Raw genomic sequence first — 11277 nt, 5'->3', positions numbered from 1 at the left:
CAGTCTCTATCCTACAGAATTGCCAAGGACATATGTGTAATATACCTCTGCCATACAGAATATTCTCTGCAGTACTATTTTTAATAATAAAATAGCCCAATCAATTTATTACTCAAAGATTACATATTAAGTGTATATTAACGTAGTCAGACCAAAAAATGCAATCATTTAAAAAGAAAGAGACAATCTTGATGATTCAGATGATGTTACTGATAAAACTAATAGGAGATCACAATTATTGAGCATTTGTGGCACCCTTACATACATTTCCTTATTTGAAGTTCAGCACAACCATTGAAATGTGTAATCTGTGGTGGCGAGTGAGAGGTTCTGTGGCACAGAAGGAAGATTGCCACTCCAGGAATACCAGGATAGAAGACCAGGAGAAGGACGAGAAGGAGGACTAAGAAGAAGGAAAAGGAGGAGAGCCAGCCTGGTGAGGTGTCCAAAGCAGCTGGATAACCCTGGCTGAGAGAGGGCGGTCTTGCTCCACAAGCCTCTCTGCAACCACAGACATTGGGGTGGCCTTCTTGGAAGACTCACCCTCTTTCCCTTTGTCTCAAATAAGATGCTGAAGAGTACAACTTCCTAGATCATTTCTCCTCTCTCCAAGGCCCTCCTAGGGAAGGATGGGCTGATGGAAGCATCGCTCCAAAGTGGTCCAGTGCAGAGAGTCCGGGCTTCTGCTGGAGCATTTCTCGGGTGTCTCTTCTGGGTAAGAGTGGAACTTACAAGATATTCCTGCTGGTCCCTGAGGAGTAGTGGGAGAGATGCCAACTTGGCCAGCTGCATGGGCCTCGTGCAACACAGGCCCCTGAAAGAGGGGTGAGGATTCCAGCCCCCTAAGCCAGGCCCCTAGATGGGCTGAGGCAAGAGAACCAGCTAGGGAACCAGTTGCCTCCTGCCTCCACAGGTTCTCTCGCCTCCTGTTGCTCTAGAATGTGGATCCAACTCCCTCCCCCAGCACTGGAGAGACAGGTCAGTCATTTTTGTGGGGTAGGGTTCCTCACTGTCCCTGAGAACATACCCGAGATGGAAGAGAAGGAAGGAGAGGGGAAGTCAGGTGAGAGGCGAGAAGCAGCTGGCTAATGCAGGGAGGGAGAGGGCACACTGGACCCAGGAGCTTCCATGAGAAGCCAGGTGTTGGGCCTCCTTTTTCCAGCAAGGGGTGCCTCCTTCCATCCTGTCCCCAAAGGGACTGTGGAGATGCCTTTTTGTCCCATGGGAAGGATTTCTTTCCTTTCTCTTGTTGGTGTCTGCCAGCCAGCCTGCAGGATCTTCCCTGCCCGACACCAATAGGCCCAGAGGGCAAAGAGCCCCACTCACTGGTGTGAATGCTGCGCAGATACGGAGGGCCAGGACTTTTTGCCAAGAACCAAACTTAACATCTAAAACACATCTCGTAGCTATTCGTGAGGCTTAATAGGACTACCAAGGAAGCCTTCTCCATATCCCAAGGAGAGTTGCAAAGGACACGCAAGTCTGTCATGAGCCAGGGCAAGCGAGGGAAGAACATGAACACCATTCCCCACTAACACAAATTCTTTAGTTGAGTTTCCCTCGTGTGTGGTAAGCGCAGGGGTCAACGGAGAAGCCTCACCCAGAGTAACCCACCACTGGCAATCAACGTATCTCCCCTGCCAGGTAATTGGGAGCGCATGCCCTGCAGGCAAAGTGTATCTGGCTGTCCCTCCACCATTCCCACACCCGCCCGCCCGCGCCCTCGCTGTTCCTCCAAACGACTCTCCGCAGAGGAATTCAAGCGACGGCCCGCTGCCACCCCACCCCCCAGAACCCACGATCGGGGGCCACCTGACTGACCACCTTCAGCAGGGGCTCCAGACCGACTGACCAACCGACCAGCAGCCACTGCGCTGTGTCGTCTACATACTCTGCCTGCTGCCTCTGTCGCTCGGTCCACATCACCTCCCCAGGCTCTCGCTCTCCTCATGCCTTACAGTGGACACGTTTATCCCAACAGGCTTTCGGAGTGAGTGTCGAAGGGAAAAGGGAAAATGCGTTCAGTGCCTGGTAGAGTCCACACAGTTTAAACGCAATAGCCGTTATAGAAATTGTGGTACCGTTGTTTTGATATTCTGGCGCTGATTTTTACTCCTGCGTTCTGCTTATGGCAGCAGTAAGAGTTTGCCATTTGTGTTTACTTCACGTGCTGCCTTTGTTGGGTCAGTCAATATCAGCTCCCTACACGCTTAATCTACAAACAGGACGGCCCTCGAGGACCTGACCCCACCGTTCACCTTCCCCTCAACCTCCGCGGGCATCGTCTCGGGCACCTCTTTCGTCCAAAGGCCTCAGAAGCATTTTATCTGCGAACTGGGTTGAGGAGTACCATTTGCAGGGCCCGCACCAACAGGCAGCCTGTGCTTGGCCTCATCTGGGTCACAGAGAGCTCATCCAGGGCCGCGGCGCCTCGGCTGCAGCCCCACAGGGCTTTGAAGGTCTGCAGGGCTGTGTAAACCTGAGCAAGATGCTTAGCAGTCCTGTGAAGGCGCTTCTGCGCGTGGCTGACTTGGAGACAAGCAAGAGCGGTGTGCCCTGAGAAGCGGCCCGCCCTTGTTTTCCTTCCTCTGCGGGAGTTGAATACTCGGTGCAAGGAGCAGAGGGCACGAGGCTTCAGCAGAGGAAAGGGAGGTTCGTGTGTGCAGACAGACGGTGCAAAAGGACTCCCTAACTGGGAATCGAGCCCGGGCCGCGGCGGTGAGAGCGCTGAATCCTAGCCACTAAACCACCAGGGAACTGGTGGCTGGTGTTTCTTTTCCTTGCTTGCGACCAGAGGGACGTTTGCTCTGTGCTCTGGGCCTCTGGGAGGGGGTCACGTGTCTTAAACCAGGAATCCTTTAGTAGGGCCCTTCTCTTCCTGCTTTCTCTGGAAAAGGGAGCCCGCAGGCGACGCACCGAGGGTCCCCGAGGCCCACCAGGGCCACGCGTGCCGGAGCGAGTCGCCTTGTCCTGGCGGCACCTCTGAACTGCCCTGGAAACGCGCCTCTGCGAGGCGCCCACGTGAGGAGAGAAGGTCTTGGGGGCTGGGGAGTGGCCGGGGTAGGCGGGAGGAGGTGGGAGGGGAGGCGCCCAGGATGATAAGGGGCTCAGCACCGAGACCTCGGCATCTCGGCTCTCCAAAAGCACTCAGGTGGATGCAGGAATGGAGGCAGATGGCTGGAGGAGAAAAGCTTTCTAGCAAGTCTCCTTTCAAGGCGGCCCTGACCTGCATTCCGGATCTTCCCTCTACAGCCCCCTGCACCTGCCGTTTTGCCGCCTTAGTCGATGCCAACTCCATCCTTCCATATGCCCAGGCCAAAAGACTAGGCTATCTACGGAGATTTCCTCAGACCCCACATCCAGTTAGTCAGGAATTCGTGTTTTCTCGTCTGTCAGGTGTGTGGGACGTTGATTTCCGTGGGGTTTTCTCAACCTCGGCCGTGTTGATAGGATCGCATCATTTTTTGCAGGGGACAGCTCCGCCCGTGGATTGCAGGATGTTTAGTGACCTCCCTGGCCTTTGATGATTAGAAGGCAGGGGAAAAACCCTCCTTCTCTCCTTCCCCCAGGCATGACAATCAAGTGTTTCCAGACAAGGCCTAGTGTCACACTAGGGGGCTGGGGGCCCAAATGCCCCAGATAGAGAACCAGCAATCTGCACAGTCTCTCCTGTTCCTGGTCTCTGAACTTGTGCAGGCGACTCTCCTGATCAGGGTGCAGGGGCCGATTCAACATGGCTTCCGTGGCACAGTTGGACCTTAGGAATTGAGACTTTCATCTCGAGATTATGGGGTTTTCTGCTGTTAGGCCTTTTCTTTGGTCTGTCCTGGAAATCAGCGTCTTTTGAGCCTGTGCAGGAGGGCGAGTCAGGCAGAGTGCTGGGTTCACTCTGTGAGGTTCCTTTTGCTCCTTCTGGAACTTCACACCTCTTTGGGTTCAGCCTACAGAGAAGCTTTGAGTCCACTTTGTTTGGCTGCCCCACCCCCCGCCCCCCAGCCGGCATGCCCCAGGAGCAGGTACCTGGTGCATGAACAAGAATGTGGTTTGATTATAGCACCCGACCTCCACCCCTGCAGGCAGCTTTTTGGGCTCTTCCTGGTAGCACCTGCTGCCCAGAGTTACGAAGTTATGTCTGGCAGACAACCAGGCCCTGAGGGACACTTAGGAGAAACTGGCTGCCTGCTTCAGTTCTGTAGAGGGAGCCAGACAGGGTCCTGAAAGGACAGAATGGCGGTGGAACCTCTCTTATTGCAGGCAGAAGAGAGACCAAAGGGAAGAGAAGAAAAGTCCTATGAGGTTTGAGGGTCTACAGTTAGTATGAAGTTGACCTCCTCTAGAACTGCCATCTCCCCTGTCTGGTGAAGGTGAGTAGAGTCTGGTCTCCAGTTTGCCAAAGTGTAAGTGAATACAAGTGAGGCCATTTTGTTACGCTAAATGGCCCCAGTCCCTCCTCTCTGTGACTACTCGCTGGCTGCTCTGCAGTACTCTAAAAAATTCACATGTTCTCCTGATTTATGGCCTCTGCTTACATATGTACTCCCTGAAAGCTTGATAAATTAAAACTTTGTTCTATGAGTCTCTCTCCAGGAACAGGAGATGGTTCTGGACTTACAAATAAATAAAGCTAATAGAACACCCAACTTCATCAATGCTAAAAGAACTTCTCTAAGGCATATAACAGTAAAAATGGTAAAAGTTAATGATAAAGAAAAAATATTAGGAGCAGCAAGGCAGAAGAAAATAAACTCCAAAGGAGATTCTATCAGGCTTTCAGCAGACTTTTCGGCAAATCCACTAGAAGAGAATGGAATGATACATTCAAAACACTGAAAGACAAAAACTCTCATCCAAGAATAGTCTATCTGGTGAAACATTCCTTCAGATATGATGGAGAAATAAAAGCTTCCCAAGATAAACAAAAGCTGAAGGAGTTCATTGCCACTAGACCTCCCCAAAAAGAAATAATTAAAGATGCCCTCACGCTGGCAACAAAAAGGCAAAAGTTTACAAATCTCTCAGCCAGGGGATAAATAGGTAGACATGATCTGAAACCTGCAGCTCTCTACCAGAATAGGGAGACAAAGACTCAATTACAACTTAAAAAGAGAAAGGGAAAGAATGCATCAAAAGTGATGATAAATGATTCAACTTAGCCACAAACTCACAAAATTAAAAATAGAACAATATGTAACAGCAATTACTCAGAAGGGGAGAGGAAAGAGAAGGAACCTGCTTAGGTTAATGGAGATAAGAGGCTATCAGAAAATGGACTATCTCATCTCCAATATCTTTCATACAATCCTCATGGTAACCACTAAACAAAAAATTAAAGCAGAGCCACAATTCACAAAAAGAGAGAAAACAGAGAAATCCCTCTCAGAAAACCACAAAAATTAAATGGCAGTCAGAAATACAAAGGAAGAGAAACAATGGAAACATAGAACAACCAGAAAACAAGAGATAAAATGGCTGTATTAAGTCCTCATATATCAATAACCACTCTAAATGTAAATGGAATGAATTCTCCAATCAAAAGACGCAGAGTGGCTGGATGGGTTAAAAAACAAGACCCAACAATATGCTGCTGCCAGGAAATGCACCTCAGCTCCATAGACAAACATAGGCTTAGGGTGAGGGATGGAAGACAATACTCCAAGCTAATGGCCAAAAATAGAAAGCAGGTGTTGCCATACTTTTATCAGACAAAGCAGACTTCAAGTTAAAAAAGACAATGAGAGACAAAGAGGGGCAGTATATAATGATAAAAGGGACATTCCAGCAAGAGGCAATAACACTTGTTAATATATATGCACCTAACACAGGGGCACCAAAGTACACAAAGCAATTATTAACAGACCTAAAGGGAGAAATTAATAGCAACACAATAATAGTAGGGGATCTCGACACTACACTTACATCATTGGATAGATCATCCAGACAAAAAGTCAACAAGGAAATAGTAGACTTAAATGAAACACTTGACCAGATGGACTTAATAGATATACGTAGAGCATTCCATCCAAAAACAGGAGAATATACATTCTTCTCAAGGGCACATGCATCATTCTCAAAGATAGAGCATATGTTGGGAAACAAGGCAAGCCTCAATAAATTTAAGAAGATTGAAATCACCCCAAACATCTTTTCTGAACACAATGCTATGAAGCTAGAAATTAACCAAAAGAACAAAACTTGGAAAGTCAGAAATATGTGCAGACTAAACAACATGCTATTTAACAACCATTTGATCATTGAAGAAATCAAAGGGGAAATTTAAAAATACCTGGAGACAAACAAAAATGAAAACACAAAATACCAGCTCTTATGGGATGCAGCAAGAGCAGTCATAGGGAAATTCATAGTAATATAGGCCCACATCAACAAGCAAAAAAAAAAAAAAAAATCTCAAATAAGTAATCTTAAAATGCACCTAACTAAGAAAAAAAGAGAGAAGGCTTAAATAAATAAAATTAGAAATGGAAGAGGAGAAATTACAACAGATACTGCAGAAGTACAAAAGATTGTAAGAGAATACTATGAAAAACTATATGCTCACAAATTTGATAACCTAGAAGAAATGGATGAATTCCTAGCCTCATACAACCTCCCAAAACTGGATCAAGAAGAAATAGAGAATCTGAATAGAACAATCACCAGTACAGAGATTGAAACAGTAATCAAAAACCTCCCAAAAAACAAAAGTCCAGGACCAGATGGCTTCTCTGGAGAATTCTACAAAACATTCAAAGAAGATTTAGTACATATCCTTCTCAAACTATTCCGAAAAATTGAAGAACATGGAACGCTTCCTAACACATTCTATGAGGCCAACATTACCCTGATATCAAAACTAGACAAGGACAACACAAAGAAGGAAAACTGCAGGCCAGTATCAGTAATGAACTTAGACGTGAAAATCCTCAACAAAATATTGGCAAAGTGAATACAGCAACACATTAAAAGGAGAGTATATCATGATCAAGTGGGAATTATTCCAGGGACGCAGGGATGGTTCCATATCCCCAAATCAATCGATGTGATACACCACATTAACACAATGAGGAATAAAAAAATCACATGATCATCTCAATAGATGCAGAGAAAGCATTTGACAAGATCCAACATCCAGTTATGATAAAAACTCTCAATAAAATGGGTATAGAAGAAAAGTACCTCAACATAATAAAGGCCATATATGACAAACCCACAGCCAACACCATACTTAATGGTGAAAAACTGAAAGCCATACTTCTGAGAACAGGAACAAGACAAGGGTGCCCACTCTCACCATTCCTATTCAATATAGTACTGGAGGTATTTGCCAGAGCACTTAGGCAAGAAAAAAAATAAAAGGAATTCAAATTGGGAAGAAAGAAGTGAAACTTTCGCTATTTGCAGATGACATGGTTCTCTATATAAAAAAAAAACCCTAAAGAATCCACCAGAAAACTATAGAAAAAATCAACAACTACAGCAAAGTTGCAGAGTACAAAATCAATTTAAAAAAATCAGTTGCATTCCTATACGCTAACAATGAACTAGCAGAAAGAGAAATCAAGAACACAATTCCTTTCACAATCACAACAAAAAGAATAAAACACCTAGGAATAAACTTAACCAAAGAGGTGAAAGACCTGTAGACTAAAAACTATGAGACGTTATTGAAAGAAATTGGAGAAGACATAAAGAAATGGAAAGATATTCCATGTTCATGGGTCAGAAGAGTAAACATAGTTAAATTGTCCATACTACCTAAAGCAATCTACAGATTCATTGCAATCTCAATCAAAATCCCAATGACATTCTTCATGGAAATAGAACAAAGAACCCAAATATTTATATGGAACAACAAAAGACCCTGAATAGCTAAAGCAATCCTGAGAAAAAAGAACAAAGCTTGAGGCATCACAATCTCTGACTTCAAAAGACACTACAAAGCTATAGTAATCAAAACAGCATGGTACTGGCACAAAAAAAGACAAACAGATCAATAAATCAGAATTGAAACCCCAGAAATAAAACACACATCTGGGGGGCCGGCCTGATGGCCCAGAATTTAAGTTCACATGTTCCACTTCAGCAGCCCAGGGTTCGCCAGTTTGGATCCTGGGTGCAGACCTATGCACTGCTTATCAAGCCATGCTGTGGCAGGCGTCCCACATATAAAGTAGAGGAAGATGGGCACAGATGTTAGCTCAGGGCCAATCTTCCTAATAAACAAATAAATAAAAACCACACATCTATAGACAGTTAGTCTTTGGCAAAGGAGCCAGGAACATACAATGGAGAAAGAAAAGTCTCTTCAATAAACTGCATTGGGAAAACTGCATTGGGAAAGCTACATGCAAAAGAATAAAAGTAGACCATTTTCTTGCACCATATGTAAAAAATTAACTCTTAGTGGATTAAAGATTTGAATGTAAGACCCGAAACCATAAAACTCCTAGAAGAAAATATAGGCAGTACACTCTTTGACATTATCTTAGCCACATCTTTTTGATACCATGTCTACTTAGGCAAGGGAAACAAAAGAAAAAGTAAACAAATGGGACTCCATCAGACTAAAAATCTTCTGCAAAACAAAGGAAACCATGAACAAAATGGAAAGACAACCTACCAACTGGGAGAAAATATTTGCAAATCATTTATCAGATAAGGGGTTGATCTCCAAAATATAGAAAGAATTCATACAACTCAACAACAACAACAAAAAACAACCCAATCAAAAAATGGACCTGAACAGACATTTTTCCAAAAAAGATATACAGATGGCCAACAGACACATGAAATGATGCTCTACATCACATATTATTAGGGAAATGCAAATCAAAACTACAATGAGATATCACCTTACACCAGTCAGAATGGCTGTAATCAACAAGACAAAAAACAACAAATGTTGGAGAGGTTGTGGAGAAAAGGGAACCCTCATACACTGCCGGTAGGAATGTAAACTGGTTCAGCCAATAGGGAAAACAATTATGGAGATTTCTCAAAAAATTAAAAATGGAAATACCATACGATCCAGCTATCCCACTACTGGGTATTTATCCAAAGAACATAAAATCAATGATCAAAAGAGATGTATGCACCCCTATGTTCATTGCAGCATTATTCACAATAGCCAAGATGTGGAAGCAACCCAGGTACCCATCAAGGGATGAATGGATAAAGATGATGTGGTATATATGTACAATGGAATACTACTCAGCCATAAAAAAGACAAAATCATCCCATTTGCAGCAACATGGATGGAACTTGAGGGTACGATGTTTCTTGAAATGAACGAGACAGAAAAAGACAAATACTGCATGATTTCACTCATATGTGGAAGATAACAAATACATGGATAAAGAGAATAGATTAGTGGTTACCAGAGGGGAAGGGGGTTTGGGGGGGTGAGTGAAAGGGATAAAGGGGCACATATGTATGGTGATGGGTAAAAATTAGACTACTGGGGGTGAGCACGATGAAGTGTATTCAGGAATTGATAAATAATAATGTACACGCGAAATTACACAATGTTAGAAACCATTATAATCCCAATAAAATTACTTGGAAAAAAAATATTGATTGAAACCTTACATGACCGTGTGATGGAGAATCTATCTTTTTTTTTTTTTTTTTTGAGGAAGATTAGCCCTGAGCTAACATCTGCTGCCAATCCTTCTCTTTTTGCTGAGGAAGACTGGCCCTGAGCTAACATCTGTGCCCATCTTCCTCTACTTTATATGTGGGACACCTACCACAGCATCGCTTGCCAAGCGGTGCCGTGTCCACACCCGGGATCCCAACCTGAGAATCCTGAGCTGCCAAAGCAGAACGTGCGCACTTAACCACTGGGCCACCAGACTGGCCCCTAGAGAATCTATGTCACACCAAAAGAAACTACAACTATTTCAAATACTTAGTATGGGCATGCAATATAATTAATTAATAGTAACTCATCCCTCAAAAAGTGTATCTACCAATAAAGAGTTAGTTATTTACTGGGAAAAAAATCGGTTTTCTGGTTCCTGCCTATTTTTCCCCTCTCTGTATTTCTGCCTCTTCCTCCTCTTCTTTCATATGCAGAAAAAGTCAGCTCTCCCTCAGCCTCCAATTTTCAACATAGCACCTAAAGATCAGTGTAGCAAGTTAGGGACCCTCCTTGGGACTCTATGACAAAAAGAGTATGAAGTGGAGTTCTCTGGTTGGGCCAATCTGGCAGATGAAAATGTTGAGATGGTGCCAAAAGTGCAGAAACAGCAGAACTGAAACCACTGGATCACTGAAATAGTCATAAGTAAAAGTTTATTGTGCCCAATTTAGGAATTGGGAGCGCTCAAACCAAATGTGGAATGAGGCTCAGAGTCATATTGTTATAAAGCAGCTCACAGAGTGAGGAGGCAGTGGCTGTTTATTCCTCACAGGGATTGGTTATAACACTCGAGTTTTACTGGTGATAGGGAACTGGTTAAAATCGCTTACCTCATGCCACTTTTGGGGAACAGTTTAAGTTTCATTGTGATTTTCAGAGCTGCTCACAAGCAGTGGCTCTAGTTAAGTCCACTTGTTTTGCAAAGCAATCTAAAGTAACACTTGCTTGTATAACGAAACTGGTTTGTCTGCTCAGGGAATTTTCAAGTCTGATCTCCATTTGTCTTTGACTTTAACAATTTCCCCTTTTGGTCATGTTCTCAGCCTGCTCCACCAGTGTAGTGTTACTCTCAGTTACCACTATAGATGTAGTCAGACAGAAGAATCGTATATTCATTGTTTCCCCTGGTTGAGTCATCAGGATTGAGGGTCCTGTAGTCACGTTACCATAATTTATGTGGTTGTTGTTGAGTTCTTCCAGTTGTCCCATCCTGATGGATACCATTTGGCTTGTGAGTGGCTGCTGACAGGCATTTAAAATCTTTGAGCTTATACAACACAGAGAGGTTAATAGATGGCCCTAAGGAGAACCATAGACAAGGACTGAAAAAGTCCTCGGAGCACAGAGTCCCAGGAGCCAAGGTTTAACCAGCTAAACAGGTCTACAGAAGAGGTGTCACTTATCTGATGAAAAATTTTACCTGGTCTTTAAGATCTTTTAGATTTTGAGTAACACAGAAACAGTATTTTTCATCAATTGTGCCACTGAGCCTCCTGCTGAGCAGTCGGGCATCAAGGACACTCCTCTTTCGGAGTACCACTGAAGATAAACCATTTACTTCAGTTTACTTCGGCTCAGCCAAGGAACGGAGAACGTCCCCATCCCCATGTTAGAGCACTGTAGGATTTCCTTCCCTT

This window comes from Equus asinus, chromosome 25 (genome assembly GCF_041296235.1).
Source record: "Equus asinus isolate D_3611 breed Donkey chromosome 25, EquAss-T2T_v2, whole genome shotgun sequence".
Taxonomy (NCBI): domain Eukaryota; kingdom Metazoa; phylum Chordata; class Mammalia; order Perissodactyla; family Equidae; genus Equus; species Equus asinus.
This window is presented reverse-complemented; position numbering follows the sequence as displayed.